This window comes from Staurois parvus, unplaced genomic scaffold (genome assembly GCF_062004578.1).
Source record: "Staurois parvus isolate SC_StPar_1 unplaced genomic scaffold, SC_StPar_1.0 ptg000151l, whole genome shotgun sequence".
Classification (NCBI taxonomy): Eukaryota; Metazoa; Chordata; class Amphibia; order Anura; family Ranidae; genus Staurois; species Staurois parvus.
This window is the reverse complement of record NW_028317947.1, coordinates 9,150,316-9,167,500: the sequence shown is the minus strand read 5'-3', so window position 1 is coordinate 9,167,500 and position 17,185 is coordinate 9,150,316. Positions and strand designations below refer to the sequence as shown.

The 17,185-nt window shown below is 45.8% G+C and overlaps 29 non-coding genes across 29 annotated transcripts; all 29 read right to left on the bottom strand.

The window, feature by feature from the left end:
• Nucleotides 1-80: 80 nt before the first annotated feature.
• On the bottom strand, nt 81-163 carry TRNAL-CAG (transfer RNA leucine (anticodon CAG)). Its single transcript has one exon. It is a non-coding gene; the product is annotated as a tRNA-Leu (tRNA).
• Nucleotides 164-776: 613 nt separating this feature from the next.
• TRNAT-UGU (transfer RNA threonine (anticodon UGU)) lies at nt 777-849 on the bottom strand. Its single transcript has one exon. It is a non-coding gene; the product is annotated as a tRNA-Thr (tRNA).
• A 99-nt stretch (nt 850-948) lies between these two features.
• Nucleotides 949-1,031, bottom strand: TRNAL-CAG (transfer RNA leucine (anticodon CAG)). Its single transcript has one exon. It is a non-coding gene; the product is annotated as a tRNA-Leu (tRNA).
• A 612-nt stretch (nt 1,032-1,643) lies between these two features.
• On the bottom strand, nt 1,644-1,716 carry TRNAT-UGU (transfer RNA threonine (anticodon UGU)). Its single transcript has one exon. It is a non-coding gene; the product is annotated as a tRNA-Thr (tRNA).
• Nucleotides 1,717-1,815: 99 nt separating this feature from the next.
• TRNAL-CAG (transfer RNA leucine (anticodon CAG)) lies at nt 1,816-1,898 on the bottom strand. The gene has a single exon. It is a non-coding gene; the product is annotated as a tRNA-Leu (tRNA).
• Nucleotides 1,899-2,510: 612 nt separating this feature from the next.
• Nucleotides 2,511-2,583, bottom strand: TRNAT-UGU (transfer RNA threonine (anticodon UGU)). The gene has a single exon. It is a non-coding gene; the product is annotated as a tRNA-Thr (tRNA).
• A 99-nt stretch (nt 2,584-2,682) lies between these two features.
• On the bottom strand, nt 2,683-2,765 carry TRNAL-CAG (transfer RNA leucine (anticodon CAG)). The gene has a single exon. It is a non-coding gene; the product is annotated as a tRNA-Leu (tRNA).
• Nucleotides 2,766-3,377: 612 nt separating this feature from the next.
• TRNAT-UGU (transfer RNA threonine (anticodon UGU)) lies at nt 3,378-3,450 on the bottom strand. Its single transcript has one exon. It is a non-coding gene; the product is annotated as a tRNA-Thr (tRNA).
• Nucleotides 3,451-3,549: 99 nt separating this feature from the next.
• On the bottom strand, nt 3,550-3,632 carry TRNAL-CAG (transfer RNA leucine (anticodon CAG)). The gene has a single exon. It is a non-coding gene; the product is annotated as a tRNA-Leu (tRNA).
• A 612-nt stretch (nt 3,633-4,244) lies between these two features.
• On the bottom strand, nt 4,245-4,317 carry TRNAT-UGU (transfer RNA threonine (anticodon UGU)). Its single transcript has one exon. It is a non-coding gene; the product is annotated as a tRNA-Thr (tRNA).
• Nucleotides 4,318-4,416: 99 nt separating this feature from the next.
• Nucleotides 4,417-4,499, bottom strand: TRNAL-CAG (transfer RNA leucine (anticodon CAG)). Its single transcript has one exon. It is a non-coding gene; the product is annotated as a tRNA-Leu (tRNA).
• A 613-nt stretch (nt 4,500-5,112) lies between these two features.
• Nucleotides 5,113-5,185, bottom strand: TRNAT-UGU (transfer RNA threonine (anticodon UGU)). Its single transcript has one exon. It is a non-coding gene; the product is annotated as a tRNA-Thr (tRNA).
• A 99-nt stretch (nt 5,186-5,284) lies between these two features.
• On the bottom strand, nt 5,285-5,367 carry TRNAL-CAG (transfer RNA leucine (anticodon CAG)). The gene has a single exon. It is a non-coding gene; the product is annotated as a tRNA-Leu (tRNA).
• Nucleotides 5,368-5,980: 613 nt separating this feature from the next.
• Nucleotides 5,981-6,053, bottom strand: TRNAT-UGU (transfer RNA threonine (anticodon UGU)). The gene has a single exon. It is a non-coding gene; the product is annotated as a tRNA-Thr (tRNA).
• Nucleotides 6,054-6,152: 99 nt separating this feature from the next.
• On the bottom strand, nt 6,153-6,235 carry TRNAL-CAG (transfer RNA leucine (anticodon CAG)). Its single transcript has one exon. It is a non-coding gene; the product is annotated as a tRNA-Leu (tRNA).
• A 612-nt stretch (nt 6,236-6,847) lies between these two features.
• TRNAT-UGU (transfer RNA threonine (anticodon UGU)) lies at nt 6,848-6,920 on the bottom strand. Its single transcript has one exon. It is a non-coding gene; the product is annotated as a tRNA-Thr (tRNA).
• A 99-nt stretch (nt 6,921-7,019) lies between these two features.
• TRNAL-CAG (transfer RNA leucine (anticodon CAG)) lies at nt 7,020-7,102 on the bottom strand. Its single transcript has one exon. It is a non-coding gene; the product is annotated as a tRNA-Leu (tRNA).
• A 612-nt stretch (nt 7,103-7,714) lies between these two features.
• TRNAT-UGU (transfer RNA threonine (anticodon UGU)) lies at nt 7,715-7,787 on the bottom strand. The gene has a single exon. It is a non-coding gene; the product is annotated as a tRNA-Thr (tRNA).
• A 99-nt stretch (nt 7,788-7,886) lies between these two features.
• On the bottom strand, nt 7,887-7,969 carry TRNAL-CAG (transfer RNA leucine (anticodon CAG)). Its single transcript has one exon. It is a non-coding gene; the product is annotated as a tRNA-Leu (tRNA).
• A 612-nt stretch (nt 7,970-8,581) lies between these two features.
• On the bottom strand, nt 8,582-8,654 carry TRNAT-UGU (transfer RNA threonine (anticodon UGU)). The gene has a single exon. It is a non-coding gene; the product is annotated as a tRNA-Thr (tRNA).
• Nucleotides 8,655-8,753: 99 nt separating this feature from the next.
• Nucleotides 8,754-8,836, bottom strand: TRNAL-CAG (transfer RNA leucine (anticodon CAG)). The gene has a single exon. It is a non-coding gene; the product is annotated as a tRNA-Leu (tRNA).
• A 612-nt stretch (nt 8,837-9,448) lies between these two features.
• TRNAT-UGU (transfer RNA threonine (anticodon UGU)) lies at nt 9,449-9,521 on the bottom strand. Its single transcript has one exon. It is a non-coding gene; the product is annotated as a tRNA-Thr (tRNA).
• Nucleotides 9,522-9,620: 99 nt separating this feature from the next.
• Nucleotides 9,621-9,703, bottom strand: TRNAL-CAG (transfer RNA leucine (anticodon CAG)). Its single transcript has one exon. It is a non-coding gene; the product is annotated as a tRNA-Leu (tRNA).
• Nucleotides 9,704-10,316: 613 nt separating this feature from the next.
• Nucleotides 10,317-10,389, bottom strand: TRNAT-UGU (transfer RNA threonine (anticodon UGU)). The gene has a single exon. It is a non-coding gene; the product is annotated as a tRNA-Thr (tRNA).
• Nucleotides 10,390-10,488: 99 nt separating this feature from the next.
• Nucleotides 10,489-10,571, bottom strand: TRNAL-CAG (transfer RNA leucine (anticodon CAG)). Its single transcript has one exon. It is a non-coding gene; the product is annotated as a tRNA-Leu (tRNA).
• A 613-nt stretch (nt 10,572-11,184) lies between these two features.
• Nucleotides 11,185-11,257, bottom strand: TRNAT-UGU (transfer RNA threonine (anticodon UGU)). Its single transcript has one exon. It is a non-coding gene; the product is annotated as a tRNA-Thr (tRNA).
• A 99-nt stretch (nt 11,258-11,356) lies between these two features.
• On the bottom strand, nt 11,357-11,439 carry TRNAL-CAG (transfer RNA leucine (anticodon CAG)). The gene has a single exon. It is a non-coding gene; the product is annotated as a tRNA-Leu (tRNA).
• Nucleotides 11,440-12,051: 612 nt separating this feature from the next.
• Nucleotides 12,052-12,124, bottom strand: TRNAT-UGU (transfer RNA threonine (anticodon UGU)). Its single transcript has one exon. It is a non-coding gene; the product is annotated as a tRNA-Thr (tRNA).
• A 99-nt stretch (nt 12,125-12,223) lies between these two features.
• On the bottom strand, nt 12,224-12,306 carry TRNAL-CAG (transfer RNA leucine (anticodon CAG)). Its single transcript has one exon. It is a non-coding gene; the product is annotated as a tRNA-Leu (tRNA).
• Nucleotides 12,307-17,185: the final 4,879 nt, after the last annotated feature.

Below are 17,185 nucleotides of genomic sequence, written 5' to 3'. Positions count from 1 at the left end.
CAGCATTTTTTTTGCACTAGAGCTAGAGCGCTAAAGGAGCAAGAGAACCTAAAGAGCAAGCTGTGAAAAGCTGAAACTGCTGTCAGAAGTGGGATTCAAACCCACGCCTCCAGTGGAGACTGCGACCTGAACGCAGCGCCTTAGACCGCTCGGCCATCCTGACCTGTTGAGGAGTGCTTTAGCAAGATCCTGTGATGCTCATATGTAGTCTAATGTGCTGCTATCTCTGCGGAGGAATACGTGTCAATGTTTAGGCTTCATGTCACTCTTCCGCCTGGAGCTCAAGGAACAAAAGAAATCTGTTGAACGTCACATGATGGAGAAAATGCTCTACAACAAGCCTCACCCTTTGCACCTTTTTCTTGCTACCTTTCTCATGTACAAAGCATTGGAAGAAAAATACAAAGACACATGTTAAAAGTGCAAAAGTAGTATCTTAATACAAGGACACGCAGATATCCAGCGTCTTGCAGTTAGCAAGATATCTCTCTTTGCTTGAATTGCACTTTTCTTTCCATGCGGATAGCGAGCGTCTTGCAGTTAGCAAGATATCTGTTTGCTTGAATTGCACTCTTCTTTCCATGCAGAATTAGAGAGCGAGTCTTTGTAGCAGATGTTATCTCTTTCAAGATGTGGGGAAATTCAACTTGTCCTAACCTTTAGATTTCATAATCTCGAGGCCTTCATATAGTCATAACCTAAACATTACCTTGGGCCGTTTGGGGAAAAATCTAATTATGCCAATTTGCGAGCTACGGTTCCTGAAAACGGCAGAAAGGCCCCAGCGAGATTCGAACTCGCGACCCCTGGTTTACAAGACCAGTGCTCTAACCCCTGAGCTATGGAGCCCTGTTTTTCTAATTTTGGACAGCATTTTTTTTGCACTAGAGCTAGAGCGCTAAAGGAGCAAGAGAACCTAAAGAGCAAGCTGTGAAACGCTGAAACTGCTTTCAGAAGTGGGATTCGAACCCACGCCTCCAGTGGAGACTGCGACCTGAACGCAGCGCCTTAGACTGCTCGGCCATCCTGACCTGTTGAGGAGCTCTTTAGCAAGATCCCGTGATGCTCATATGTAGTCTAATGTGCTGCTATCTCTGCGGAGGCCTACGTCTCAACGTTTTGGCTTCATGTCGCTCTTCCGCCTGGAGCCCAAGGAACAAAAGAAATCTGTTGAACGTCATATGATGGAGAAAATGCTCTACAACAAGCCTCACCCTTTTCACCTTTTTCTTGCTACCTTTCTCATGTACAAAGCATTGGAAGAAAAATACAAAGACACATGTTAAAAGTGCAAAAGTAGTATCTTAATACAAGGATACGCAGATAGCCAGCGTCTTGCAGTTAGCAAGATATCTCTCTTTGCTTGAATTGCACTTTTCTTTCCATGCGGATAGCGAGCGTCTTGCAGTTAGCAATATATCTGTTTGCTTGAATTGCACTTTTCTTTCCATGCAGAATTAGAGAGCAAGTCTTTGTAGCAGATGTTATCTCTTTCAAGATGTGGTGAAATTCAAGTTGTCCTAACCATTAAATTTCATTATCTCGAGGCCTTCATATAGTCATAACCTTACGTTACCTTGGGCCTTTTGGGGAAAAATCTAATTATGCCAATTTGCGAGCTACGGTTCCCGAAAATGGCAGAAAGGCCCCAGCGAGATTTGAACTCGCGACCTCTGGTTTACAAGACCAGTGCTCTAACCCCTGAGCTATGGAGCCCTATTTTTCTAATGTTGGACAGCATTTTTTTTGCACTAGAGCTAGAGTGCTAAAGGAGCAAGAGAACCTAAAGAGCAAGCTGTGAAAAGCTGAAACTGCTGTCAGAAGTGGGATTCGAACCCACGCCTCCAGTGGAGACTGCGACCTGAACGCAGCGCCTTAGACCGCTCGGCCATCCTGACCTGTTGAGGAGTGCTTTAGCAAGATCCCGTGATGCTCATATGTAGTCTAATGTGCTGCTATCTCTGCGGAGGCCTACGTGTCAACGTTTTGGCTTCATGTCGCTCTTCCGCCTGGAGCTATAGGAACAAAAGTAATCTGTTGAACGTCACATGATGGAGAAAATGCTCTACAACAAGCCTCACCCTTTTCACCTTTTTCTTGCTACCTTCCTCATGTACAAAGCATTGGAAGAAAAATACAAAGACACATGTTAAAAGTGCAAAAGTAGTATCCTAATACAAGGACACGCAGATAGCCAGCGTCTTGCAGTTAGCAAGATATCTCTCTTTGCTTGAATTGCACTTTTCTTTCCATGCGGATAGCGAGCGTCTTGCAGTTAGCAAGATATCTGTTTGCTTGAATTGCACTCTTCTTTCCATGCAGAATTAGAGAGCGAGTGTTTGTAGCAGATGTTATCTCTTTCAAGATGTGGTGAAATTCAAGTTGTCCTAACCATTAAATTTCATCATCTCGAGGCCTTCATATCATCATAACCTTACGTTACCTTGGGCCTTTTGGGGGAAAATCTAATTATGCCAATTTGCGAGCTACGGTTCCCGAAAATGGCAGAAAGGCCCCAGCGAGATTTGAACTCGCGACCTCTGGTCTACAAGACCAGTGCTCTAACCCCTGAGCTATGGAGCCCTATTTTTCTAATGTTGGACAGCATTTTTTTTGCACTAGAGCTAGAGCGCTAAAGGAGCAAGAGAACCTAAAGAGCAAGCTGTGAAAAGCTGAAACTGCTGTCAGAAGTGGGATTCGAACCCACGCCTCCAGTGGAGACTGCGACCTGAACGCAGCGCCTTAGACCGCTCGGCCATCCTGACCTGTTGAGGAGTGCTTTAGCAAGATCCCGTGATGCTCATATGTAGTCTAATGTGCTGCTATCTCTGCGGAGGCCTACGTGTCAACGTTTAGGCTTCATGTCACTCTTCCGCCTGGAGCTCAAGGAACAAAAGAAATCTGTTGAACGTCACATGATGGAGAAAATGCTCTACAACAAGCCTCACCCTTTTCACCTTTTTCTTGCTACCTTCCTCATGTACAAAGCATTGGAAGAAAAATACAAAGACACATGTTAAAAGTGCAAAAGTAGTATCTTAATACAAGGATACGCAGATATCCAGCGTCTTGCAGTTAGCAAGATATCTCTCTTTGCTTGAATTGCACTTTTCTTTCCATGCGGATAGCGAGCGTCTTGCAGTTAGCAAGATATCTGTTTGCTTGAATTGCACTCTTCTTTCCATGCAGAATTAGAGAGCGAGTCTTTGTAGCAGATGTTATCTCTTTCAAGATGTGGTGAAATTCAAGTTGTCCTAACCATTAAATTTCATTATCTCGAGGCCTTCATATAGTCATAACCTTACGTTACCTTGGGCCTTTTGGGGAAAAATCTAATTATGCCAATTTGCGAGCTACGGTTCCCGAAAATGGAAGAAAGGCCCCAGCGAGATTTGAACTCGCGACCTCTGGTTTACAAGACCAGTGCTCTAACCCCTGAGCTATGGAGCCCTATTTTTCTAATGTTGGACAGCATTTTTTTTGCACTAGAGCTAGAGCGCTAAAGGAGCAAGAGAACCTAAAGAGCAAGCTGTGAAAAGCTGAAACTGCTGTCAGAAGTGGGATTCGAACCCACGCCTCCAGTGGAGACTGCGACCTGAACGCAGCGCCTTAGACCGCTCGGCCATCCTGACCTGTTGAGGAGTGCTTTAGCAAGATCCCGTGATGCTCATATGTAGTCTAATGTGCTGCTATCTCTGCGGAGGCCTACGTCTCAACGTTTTGGCTTCATGTCGCTCTTCCGCCTGGAGCTCAAGGAACAAAAGAAATCTGTTGAACGTCATATGATGGAGAAAATGCTCTACAACAAGCCTCACCCTTTTCACCTTTTTCTTGCTACCTTCCTCATGTACAAAGCATTGGAAGAAAAATACAAAGACACATGTTAAAAGTGCAAAAGTAGTATCTTAATACAAGGATACGCAGATAGCCAGCGTCTTGCAGTTAGCAAGATATCTCTCTTTGCTTGAATTGCACTTTTCTTTCCATGCGGATAGCGAGCGTCTTGCAGTTAGCAATATATCTGTTTGCTTGAATTGCACTTTTCTTTCCATGCAGAATTAGAGAGCAAGTCTTTGTAGCAGATGTTATCTCTTTCAAGATGTGGTGAAATTCCAGTTGTCCTAACCATTAAATTTCATTATCTCGAGGCCTTCATATAGTCATAACCTTACGTTACCTTGGGCCTTTTGGGGAAAAATCTAATTATGCCAATTTGCGAGCTACGGTTCCCGAAAATGGCAGAAAGGCCCCAGCGAGATTTGAACTCGCGACCTCTGGTTTACAAGACCAGTGCTCTAACCCCTGAGCTATGGAGCCCTATTTTTCTAATGTTGGACAGCATTTTTTTTGCACTAGAGCTAGAGCGCTAAAGAAGCAAGAGAACCTAAAGAGCAAGCTGTGAAAAGCAGAAACTGCTGTCAGAAGTGGGATTCGAACCCACGCCTCCAGTGGAGACTGCGACCTGAACGCAGCGCCTTAGACCGCTCGGCCATCCTGACCTGTTGAGGAGTGCTTTAGCAAGATCCCGTGATGCTCATATGTAGTCTAATGTGCTGCTATCTCTGCGGAGGCCTACGTGTCAACGTTTAGGCTTCATGTCACTCTTCCGCCTGGAGCTCAAGGAACAAAAGAAATCTGTTGAACGTCACATGATGGAGAAAATGCTCTACAACAAGCCTCACCCTTTTCACCTTTTTCTTGCTACCTTCCTCATGTACAAAGCATTGGAAGAAAAATACAAAGACACATGTTAAAAGTGCAAAAGTAGTATCTTAATACAAGGATACCCAGATATCCAGCGTCTTGCAGTTAGCAAGATATCTCTCTTTGCTTGAATTGCACTTTTCTTTCCATGCGGATAGCGAGCGTCTTGCAGTTAGCAAGATATCTGTTTGCTTGATTTGCACTCTTCTTTCCATGCAGAATTAGAGAGCGAGTCTTTGTAGCAGATGTTATCTCTTTCAAGATGTGGGGAAATTCAAGTTGTCCTAACCTTTAGATTTCATAATCTCGAGGCCTTCATATAGTCATAACCTAACCGTTACCTTGGGCCTTTTGGGGGAAAATCTAATTATGCCAATTTGCGAGCTACGGTTCCCGAAAATGGAAGAAAGGCCCCAGCGAGATTTGAACTCGTGACCCCTGGTTTACAAGACCAGTGCTCTAACCCCTGAGCTATGGAGCCCTGTTTTTTTAATGTTGGACAGCATTTTTTTTGCACTAGAGCTAGAGCGCTAAAGGAGCAAGAGAACCTAAAGAGCAAGCTGTGAAAAGCTGAAACTGCTGTCAGAAGTGGGATTCAAACCCACGCCTCCAGTGGAGACTGCGACCTGAACGCAGCGCCTTAGACCGCTCGGCCATCCTGACCTGTTGAGGAGTGCTTTAGCAAGATCCTGTGATGCTCATATGTAGTCTAATGTGCTGCTATCTCTGCGGAGGAATACGTGTCAATGTTTAGGCTTCATGTCACTCTTCCGCCTGGAGCTCAAGGAACAAAAGAAATCTGTTGAACGTCACATGATGGAGAAAATGCTCTACAACAAGCCTCACCCTTTGCACCTTTTTCTTGCTACCTTTCTCATGTACAAAGCATTGGAAGAAAAATACAAAGACACATGTTAAAAGTGCAAAAGTAGTATCTTAATACAAGGACACGCAGATATCCAGCGTCTTGCAGTTAGCAAGATATCTCTCTTTGCTTGAATTGCACTTTTCTTTCCATGCGGATAGCGAGCGTCTTGCAGTTAGCAAGATATCTGTTTGCTTGAATTGCACTCTTCTTTCCATGCAGAATTAGAGAGCGAGTCTTTGTAGCAGATGTTATCTCTTTCAAGATGTGGGGAAATTCAACTTGTCCTAACCTTTAGATTTCATAATCTCGAGGCCTTCATATAGTCATAACCTAAACATTACCTTGGGCCGTTTGGGGAAAAATCTAATTATGCCAATTTGCGAGCTACGGTTCCTGAAAACGGCAGAAAGGCCCCAGCGAGATTCGAACTCGCGACCCCTGGTTTACAAGACCAGTGCTCTAACCCCTGAGCTATGGAGCCCTGTTTTTCTAATTTTGGACAGCATTTTTTTTGCACTAGAGCTAGAGCGCTAAAGGAGCAAGAGAACCTAAAGAGCAAGCTGTGAAACGCTGAAACTGCTTTCAGAAGTGGGATTCGAACCCACGCCTCCAGTGGAGACTGCGACCTGAACGCAGCGCCTTAGACTGCTCGGCCATCCTGACCTGTTGAGGAGCTCTTTAGCAAGATCCCGTGATGCTCATATGTAGTCTAATGTGCTGCTATCTCTGCGGAGGCCTACGTCTCAACGTTTTGGCTTCATGTCGCTCTTCCGCCTGGAGCCCAAGGAACAAAAGAAATCTGTTGAACGTCATATGATGGAGAAAATGCTCTACAACAAGCCTCACCCTTTTCACCTTTTTCTTGCTACCTTTCTCATGTACAAAGCATTGGAAGAAAAATACAAAGACACATGTTAAAAGTGCAAAAGTAGTATCTTAATACAAGGATACGCAGATAGCCAGCGTCTTGCAGTTAGCAAGATATCTCTCTTTGCTTGAATTGCACTTTTCTTTCCATGCGGATAGCGAGCGTCTTGCAGTTAGCAATATATCTGTTTGCTTGAATTGCACTTTTCTTTCCATGCAGAATTAGAGAGCAAGTCTTTGTAGCAGATGTTATCTCTTTCAAGATGTGGTGAAATTCAAGTTGTCCTAACCATTAAATTTCATTATCTCGAGGCCTTCATATAGTCATAACCTTACGTTACCTTGGGCCTTTTGGGGAAAAATCTAATTATGCCAATTTGCGAGCTACGGTTCCCGAAAATGGCAGAAAGGCCCCAGCGAGATTTGAACTCGCGACCTCTGGTTTACAAGACCAGTGCTCTAACCCCTGAGCTATGGAGCCCTATTTTTCTAATGTTGGACAGCATTTTTTTTGCACTAGAGCTAGAGTGCTAAAGGAGCAAGAGAACCTAAAGAGCAAGCTGTGAAAAGCTGAAACTGCTGTCAGAAGTGGGATTCGAACCCACGCCTCCAGTGGAGACTGCGACCTGAACGCAGCGCCTTAGACCGCTCGGCCATCCTGACCTGTTGAGGAGTGCTTTAGCAAGATCCCGTGATGCTCATATGTAGTCTAATGTGCTGCTATCTCTGCGGAGGCCTACGTGTCAACGTTTTGGCTTCATGTCGCTCTTCCGCCTGGAGCTATAGGAACAAAAGTAATCTGTTGAACGTCACATGATGGAGAAAATGCTCTACAACAAGCCTCACCCTTTTCACCTTTTTCTTGCTACCTTCCTCATGTACAAAGCATTGGAAGAAAAATACAAAGACACATGTTAAAAGTGCAAAAGTAGTATCCTAATACAAGGACACGCAGATAGCCAGCGTCTTGCAGTTAGCAAGATATCTCTCTTTGCTTGAATTGCACTTTTCTTTCCATGCGGATAGCGAGCGTCTTGCAGTTAGCAAGATATCTGTTTGCTTGAATTGCACTCTTCTTTCCATGCAGAATTAGAGAGCGAGTGTTTGTAGCAGATGTTATCTCTTTCAAGATGTGGTGAAATTCAAGTTGTCCTAACCATTAAATTTCATCATCTCGAGGCCTTCATATCATCATAACCTTACGTTACCTTGGGCCTTTTGGGGGAAAATCTAATTATGCCAATTTGCGAGCTACGGTTCCCGAAAATGGCAGAAAGGCCCCAGCGAGATTTGAACTCGCGACCTCTGGTCTACAAGACCAGTGCTCTAACCCCTGAGCTATGGAGCCCTATTTTTCTAATGTTGGACAGCATTTTTTTTGCACTAGAGCTAGAGCGCTAAAGGAGCAAGAGAACCTAAAGAGCAAGCTGTGAAAAGCTGAAACTGCTGTCAGAAGTGGGATTCGAACCCACGCCTCCAGTGGAGACTGCGACCTGAACGCAGCGCCTTAGACCGCTCGGCCATCCTGACCTGTTGAGGAGTGCTTTAGCAAGATCCCGTGATGCTCATATGTAGTCTAATGTGCTGCTATCTCTGCGGAGGCCTACGTGTCAACGTTTAGGCTTCATGTCACTCTTCCGCCTGGAGCTCAAGGAACAAAAGAAATCTGTTGAACGTCACATGATGGAGAAAATGCTCTACAACAAGCCTCACCCTTTTCACCTTTTTCTTGCTACCTTCCTCATGTACAAAGCATTGGAAGAAAAATACAAAGACACATGTTAAAAGTGCAAAAGTAGTATCTTAATACAAGGATACGCAGATATCCAGCGTCTTGCAGTTAGCAAGATATCTCTCTTTGCTTGAATTGCACTTTTCTTTCCATGCGGATAGCGAGCGTCTTGCAGTTAGCAAGATATCTGTTTGCTTGAATTGCACTCTTCTTTCCATGCAGAATTAGAGAGCGAGTCTTTGTAGCAGATGTTATCTCTTTCAAGATGTGGTGAAATTCAAGTTGTCCTAACCATTAAATTTCATTATCTCGAGGCCTTCATATAGTCATAACCTTATGTTACCTTGGGCCTTTTGGGGAAAAATCTAATTATGCCAATTTGCGAGCTACGGTTCCCGAAAATGGAAGAAAGGCCCCAGCGAGATTTGAACTCGCGACCTCTGGTTTACAAGACCAGTGCTCTAACCCCTGAGCTATGGAGCCCTATTTTTCTAATGTTGGACAGCATTTTTTTTGCACTAGAGCTAGAGCGCTAAAGGAGCAAGAGAACCTAAAGAGCAAGCTGTGAAAAGCTGAAACTGCTGTCAGAAGTGGGATTCGAACCCACGCCTCCAGTGGAGACTGCGACCTGAACGCAGCGCCTTAGACCGCTCGGCCATCCTGACCTGTTGAGGAGTGCTTTAGCAAGATCCCGTGATGCTCATATGTAGTCTAATGTGCTGCTATCTCTGCGGAGGCCTACGTCTCAACGTTTTGGCTTCATGTCGCTCTTCCGCCTGGAGCTCAAGGAACAAAAGAAATCTGTTGAACGTCATATGATGGAGAAAATGCTCTACAACAAGCCTCACCCTTTTCACCTTTTTCTTGCTACCTTCCTCATGTACAAAGCATTGGAAGAAAAATACAAAGACACATGTTAAAAGTGCAAAAGTAGTATCTTAATACAAGGATACGCAGATAGCCAGCGTCTTGCAGTTAGCAAGATATCTCTCTTTGCTTGAATTGCACTTTTCTTTCCATGCGGATAGCGAGCGTCTTGCAGTTAGCAATATATCTGTTTGCTTGAATTGCACTTTTCTTTCCATGCAGAATTAGAGAGCAAGTCTTTGTAGCAGATGTTATCTCTTTCAAGATGTGGTGAAATTCCAGTTGTCCTAACCATTAAATTTCATTATCTCGAGGCCTTCATATAGTCATAACCTTACGTTACCTTGGGCCTTTTGGGGAAAAATTTAATTATGCCAATTTGCGAGCTACGGTTCCCGAAAATGGCAGAAAGGCCCCAGCGAGATTTGAACTCGCGACCTCTGGTTTACAAGACCAGTGCTCTAACCCCTGAGCTATGGAGCCCTATTTTTCTAATGTTGGACAGCATTTTTTTTGCACTAGAGCTAGAGCGCTAAAGAAGCAAGAGAACCTAAAGAGCAAGCTGTGAAAAGCAGAAACTGCTGTCAGAAGTGGGATTCGAACCCACGCCTCCAGTGGAGACTGCGACCTGAACGCAGCGCCTTAGACTGCTCGGCCATCCTGACCTGTTGAGGAGTGCTTTAGCAAGATCCTGTGATGCTCACATGTAGTCTAATGTGCTGCTATCTCTGCGGAGGCCTACGTGTCAACGTTTAGGCTTCATGTCACTCTTCCGCCTGGAGCTCAAGGAACAAAAGAAATCTGTTGAACGTCACATGATGGAGAAAATGCTCTACAACAAGCCTCACCCTTTTCACCTTTTTCTTGCTACCTTCCTCATGTACTAAGCATTGGAAGAAAAATACAAAGACACATGTTAAAAGTGCAAAAGTAGTATCTTAATACAAGGATACCCAGATATCCAGCGTCTTGCAGTTAGCAAGATATCTCTCTTTGCTTGAATTGCACTTTTCTTTCCATGCGGATAGCGAGCGTCTTGCAGTTAGCAAGATATCTGTTTGCTTGATTTGCACTCTTCTTTCCATGCAGAATTAGAGAGCGAGTCTTTGTAGCAGATGTTATCTCTTTCAAGATGTGGGGAAATTCAAGTTGTCCTAACCTTTAGATTTCATAATCTCGAGGCCTTCATATAGTCATAACCTAACCGTTACCTTGGGCCTTTTGGGGGAAAATCTAATTATGCCAATTTGCGAGCTACGGTTCCCGAAAATGGAAGAAAGGCCCCAGCGAGATTTGAACTCGTGACCCCTGGTTTACAAGACCAGTGCTCTAACCCCTGAGCTATGGAGCCCTGTTTTTTTAATGTTGGACAGCATTTTTTTTGCACTAGAGCTAGAGCGCTAAAGGAGCAAGAGAACCTAAAGAGCAAGCTGTGAAAAGCTGAAACTGCTGTCAGAAGTGGGATTCAAACCCACGCCTCCAGTGGAGACTGCGACCTGAACGCAGCGCCTTAGACCGCTCGGCCATCCTGACCTGTTGAGGAGTGCTTTAGCAAGATCCTGTGATGCTCATATGTAGTCTAATGTGCTGCTATCTCTGCGGAGGAATACGTGTCAATGTTTAGGCTTCATGTCACTCTTCCGCCTGGAGCTCAAGGAACAAAAGAAATCTGTTGAACGTCACATGATGGAGAAAATGCTCTACAACAAGCCTCACCCTTTGCACCTTTTTCTTGCTACCTTTCTCATGTACAAAGCATTGGAAGAAAAATACAAAGACACATGTTAAAAGTGCAAAAGTAGTATCTTAATACAAGGACACGCAGATATCCAGCGTCTTGCAGTTAGCAAGATATCTCTCTTTGCTTGAATTGCACTTTTCTTTCCATGCGGATAGCGAGCGTCTTGCAGTTAGCAAGATATCTGTTTGCTTGAATTGCACTCTTCTTTCCATGCAGAATTAGAGAGCGAGTCTTTGTAGCAGATGTTATCTCTTTCAAGATGTGGGGAAATTCAACTTGTCCTAACCTTTAGATTTCATAATCTCGAGGCCTTCATATAGTCATAACCTAACCATTACCTTGGGCCTTTTGGGGAAAAATCTAATTATGCCAATTTGCGAGCTACGGTTCCTGAAAATGGCAGAAAGGCCCCAGCGAGATTCGAACTCGCGACCCCTGGTTTACAAGACCAGTGCTCTAACCCCTGAGCTATGGAGCCCTGTTTTTCTAATTTTGGACAGCATTTTTTTAGCACTAGAGCTAGAGCGCTAAAGGAGCAAGAGAACCTAAAGAGCAAGCTGTGAAAAGCTGAAACTGCTTTCAGAAGTGGGATTCGAACCCACGCCTCCAGTGGAGACTGCGACCTGAACGCAGCGCCTTAGACTGCTCGGCCATCCTGACCTGTTGAGGAGCTCTTTAGCAAGATCCCGTGATGCTCATATGTAGTCTAATGTGCTGCTATCTCTGCGGAGGCCTACGTCTCAACGTTTTGGCTTCATGTCGCTCTTCCGCCTGGAGCCCAAGGAACAAAAGAAATCTGTTGAACGTCATATGATGGAGAAAATGCTCTACAACAAGCCTCACCCTTTTCACCTTTTTCTTGCTACCTTTCTCATGTACAAAGCATTGGAAGAAAAATACAAAGACACATGTTAAAAGTGCAAAAGTAGTATCTTAATACAAGGATACGCAGATAGCCAGCGTCTTGCAGTTAGCAAGATATCTCTCTTTGCTTGAATTGCACTTTTCTTTCCATGCGGATAGCGAGCGTCTTGCAGTTAGCAATATATCTGTTTGCTTGAATTGCACTTTTCTTTCCATGCAGAATTAGAGAGCAAGTCTTTGTAGCAGATGTTATCTCTTTCAAGATGTGGTGAAATTCAAGTTGTCCTAACCATTAAATTTCATTATCTCGAGGCCTTCATATAGTCATAACCTTACGTTACCTTGGGCCTTTTGGGGAAAAATCTAATTATGCCAATTTGCGAGCTACGGTTCCCGAAAATGGCAGAAAGGCCCCAGCGAGATTTGAACTCGCGACCTCTGGTTTACAAGACCAGTGCTCTAACCCCTGAGCTATGGAGCCCTATTTTTCTAATGTTGGACAGCATTTTTTTTGCACTAGAGCTAGAGCGCTAAAGGAGCAAGAGAACCTAAAGAGCAAGCTGTGAAAAGCTGAAACTGCTGTCAGAAGTGGGATTCGAACCCACGCCTCCAGTGGAGACTGCGACCTGAACGCAGCGCCTTAGACCGCTCGGCCATCCTGACCTGTTGAGGAGTGCTTTAGCAAGATCCCGTGATGCTCATATGTAGTCTAATGTGCTGCTATCTCTGCGGAGGCCTACGTGTCAACGTTTTGGCTTCATGTCGCTCTTCCGCCTGGAGCTATAGGAACAAAAGTAATCTGTTGAACGTCACATGATGGAGAAAATGCTCTACAACAAGCCTCACCCTTTTCACCTTTTTCTTGCTACCTTCCTCATGTACAAAGCATTGGAAGAAAAATACAAAGACACATGTTAAAAGTGCAAAAGTAGTATCCTAATACAAGGACACGCAGATAGCCAGCGTCTTGCAGTTAGCAAGATATCTCTCTTTGCTTGAATTGCACTTTTCTTTCCATGCGGATAGCGAGCGTCTTGCAGTTAGCAAGATATCTGTTTGCTTGAATTGCACTCTTCTTTCCATGCAGAATTAGAGAGCGAGTGTTTGTAGCAGATGTTATCTCTTTCAAGATGTGGTGAAATTCAAGTTGTCCTAACCATTAAATTTCATCATCTCGAGGCCTTCATATCATCATAACTAGAGATGAGCGAATCGAAGTATCCGAAGTGGAATTCGAGTCGAATATCGGAAAAATTTCGATTCGTGCCGAATCCGAAAAACAGCCTAATTCGGACGCGCGAATCGAAATTTTTCCGAAAATGGCGGCTGACATGTGCGGCGACGGAGCGGGGATGTCGGGGAAGGCGCGCAGACAAGGCGCGCTGCCCCATAATGCATTCCTCAACGACATGTGATCGCATCAGCCAATCAGCAGCCAGCCAGCCAGCACTGTGTAATGGTCGAGGTATATATAGCGGCCATTTTGGAAATCTTCATTTGCCTGCAGTCATTGAACAGAGGCAGACCGCTCTGTACTAGGGACAGGGACAGAGTTAGGGCCACAGAAACGAGAATTGGGGACAGAGAGAAGTTACTTAGGGACAGAGAACCATTACTCAGGGACACAGACTTGTTAATGAGGGCCACAGAATCGTTATTTAGGGACAAAGAAACGCTAGTTAGGGCCACAGAATTCATACTCAGGGACAGACAGAATTGTTACTCAGTGCCAGAGAATTGTTACTTAGGGCCACAGAAACGTTATTAGGGCCACAGAATTTTTACTCAGGGACAGACAGAATTGTTACTGAGTGCCAGAGAATTGTTACTCAGGGACAGACAGAATTGTTACTGAGTGCCAGAGAATTCTTAGGGCCACAGAATTCATTCTCAGGGACAGACAGAATTGTTACTCAGGGACAGACAGAATTGTTACTGAGTGCCAGAGAATTGTTACTCAGGGACAGACAGAATTGTTACTGAGTGCCAGAGAATTGTTACTCAGGGACAGACAGAATTGTTACTGAGTGCCAGAGAATTGTTACTCAGGGACAGACAGAATTGTTACTGAGTGCCAGAGAATTGTTACTCAGGGACAGACAGAATTGTTACTGAGTGCCAGAGAATTGTTACTCAGGGACAGACAGAATTGTTACTGAGTGCCAGAGAATTGTTACTCAGGGACAGACAGAATTGTTACTGAGTGCCAGAGAATTGTTACTCAGGGACAGACAGAATTGTTACTGAGTGCCAGAGAATTGTTACTCGCACAGACACAAAATTGTTACTTGCACAGACACAGAATTGTTACTCGCACAGACACAGAATTGTTACTCAGGGCCACAGAATTCATACTCAGGGACAGACAGAATTGTTACTGAGTGCCAGAGAATTGTTACTCAGGGACAGACAGAATTGTTACTGAGTGCCAGAGAATTGTTACTCAGGGACAGACAGAATTGTTACTGAGTGCCAGAGAATTGTTACTCGCACAGACACAAAATTGTTACTTGCACAGACACAGAATTGTTACTCGCACAGACACAGAATTGTTACTCAGGGCCACAGAATTCATACTCAGGGACAGACAGAATTGTTACTGAGTGCCAGAGAATTGTTACTCAGGGACAGACAGAATTGTTACTGAGTGCCAGAGAATTGTTACTCAGGGACAGACAGAATTGTTACTGAGTGCCAGAGAATTGTTACTCGCACAGACACAAAATTGTTACTTGCACAGACACAGAATTGTTACTCGCACAGACACAGAATTGTTACTCAGGGCCACAGAATTCATACTCAGGGATAGACAGAATTCTTACTGAGTGCCAGAGAATTGTTACTCAGGGACAGACAGAATTGTTACTGAGTGCCAGAGAATTGTTACTCAGGGACAGACAGAATTGTTACTGAGTGCCAGAGAATTGTTACTCGCACAGACACAAAATTGTTACTTGCACAGACACAGAATTGTTACTCGCACAGACACAGAATTGTTACTCAGGGCAACAGAATTCATACTCAGGGACAGACAGAATTGTTACTGAGTGCCAGAGAATTGTTACTCAGGGACAGACAGAATTGTTACTGAGTGCCAGAGAATTGTTACTCAGGGACAGACAGAATTGTTACTGAGTGCCAGAGATTTGTTACTCGCACAGACACAAAATTGTTACTTGCACAGACACAGAATTGTTACTCGCACAGACACAGAATTGTTACTCAGGGCCACAGAATTCATACTCAGGGACAGACAGAATTGTTACTGAGTGCCAGAGAATTGTTACTCAGGGACAGACAGAATTGTTACTGAGTGCCAGAGAATTGTTACTCAGGGACAGACAGAATTGTTACTGAGTGCCAGAGAATTGTTACTCAGGGACAGACAGAATTGTTACTGAGTGCCAGAGAATTGTTACTCGCACAGACACAAAATTGTTACTTGCACAGACACAGAATTGTTACTCGCACAGACACAGAATTGTTACTCGCACAGACACATAATTGTTACTCAGGGCCACAGAATTCATACTCAGGGACAGACAGAATTGTTACTGAGTGCCAGAGAATTGTTACTCAGGGACACCTAATCGTTGAATTAAATAGTATGTCAGACAACATGCAGAGGAGTGGCAGAGGAGGCAATGTTTTAGGAGCGAGCAGACGTGGCAGCAGAGGAAGGGGTCGAGGCAGCAGTATTCGCAGCCAGAGGCCAGTGCTCCCGGTGTCATCCAGCGGTCGTGTCTCCACCGACAACCCTGCCGTCATTGATTGGTTGGCTCGGTCGTCTTCCTCTTCCCAGGTCACCTCTGACACCTACAGCCAACGGTCGGTGGGTACGTCAGACACAACCGTTAGTTGGCATGGCCCGGGACCAAGCCCACTGAAATCACGTGTCCTCTACCTGCCCCTGTCCTTTGCTGTTCCCTCACCAAGCGAAGTATCGCATGCTGTGGGCTCAGTCCCACTGTACAGTGAGGAAGAGCTAACAGAGGGCGGTCAGGAACGGGGGGAGACATCGGCCTTTTCAGCAGCCAAGCGAACAAGTACTGGCGAGGAGAGTGGCTCGGTAGCCGGTCTAGAGACAGGTCTGTCTCCTGACCCAGACGCAGCCGAGGGGGCTAGTAGTGAGGCGGAGACCCTACTTGATGATGAGGAGGTTGATCGCACTTGGCAGCCTCGTCGTCATCAGGCAATTTCTTCCGCATCATCAGGAGAAGAGGGTGGCAGCTTGGCAGCGAGCAAAACAGTCGGTGGGTTGCCCAGGAGACAGCAGCAGGGTCGCATCAGTGTCAGTGGAGCCAAACGTCCACGGAGTAGAGCACCAGCTCCACTGCAGCCTACCACCACGGCCAGTAGTGGTGCCGTTGCGCACGGAGGAAGTAGCAGTCAGCCAGTGAAGAGTAGCGGGGGCAAAGTTTCCTACTCGGTGGTGTGGCAATTTTTCCTCAAGCCGCCCGAGGAAGTAAACGTAGCCGTATGTCGACTATGTGGCCAGAAATGCAAGCGTGGCCAGGGGGCCCATGTTGGGACTACAGCGTTGCGTCAGCATATGCAGCGTCACCATTCGGTGGCCTGGGAAAACCGTGATAAACATACGGCGGTTCTGCCTGCCCCAGCCCCCGCTCCATCACCCGCTCCGTTACTTGCTCCGTCACCCGACGTCGTCAATCGCCCTCTATCAGCCAGTCAAGGCTCCAACACCTCTGCTGAGGGGAGTTGTCGCTCATTGGCATCTTCCGCTCGTTCAGATGCTCCTTCTCCTGCTACTCCTCTTCTCGGATTCCGTCAACAGTCTTTCTTGGAATCCGTATCCAAGAGACAACAGTTTGCGAGCACGCACCCGACGGTGCAAAAGCTGAACGTCCTCCTGTCCAAGTTGCTGGTGCTGCAGTCCCTCCCTTTCCAACTGGTGGACTCAGCACCTTTCCGAGAAATGATGGCTTGTGCCGCGCCGCGGTGGAGAGTGCCAAGCCGTCATTTCTTTGCCCAAAAGGCAGTGCCAGCCCTGCATTCACATGTAGAAGAGATGGTGGGCCAGTCTTTGAGCATGTCGGTCTCTGCCAAAGTGCACGGCAGCGCCGACGTGTGGAGCTGTAACTACGGTCAGGGACAGTACATGTCATTTACGGCCCACTGGGTGAACGTGGTGCCGGCACAGCCGCACCAGCAACTTGGACAGGTCACGACGCTTTTGCCTCCACGTTTGCACGTCCTTGGTCCAGCAAGCATGTCCGCCTCTACCACCTCTTTTTCCGCCGTGTCCTCAGCCGCCACCCCCGTGCCAAGTCCCATTACCCGACCGGCATATCACATGTGCAGGGCGCAACGGTGTCACGCTGTGCTGCACCTGGTATGCCTTGGCGAACGTAGTCACACAGGGGAGGAACTGCTGAGTGTAATGAACAGAGAAATCGACAGATGGCTGTCTCCGCGCAAACTAAAAATCGGAACCATGTTGACTGACAACGGAAAGAACATGGTGTCTGCTCTGCGTCAAGGAAGGTTGTGCCATGCGCCATGCATGGCTCACGTGTTCAAT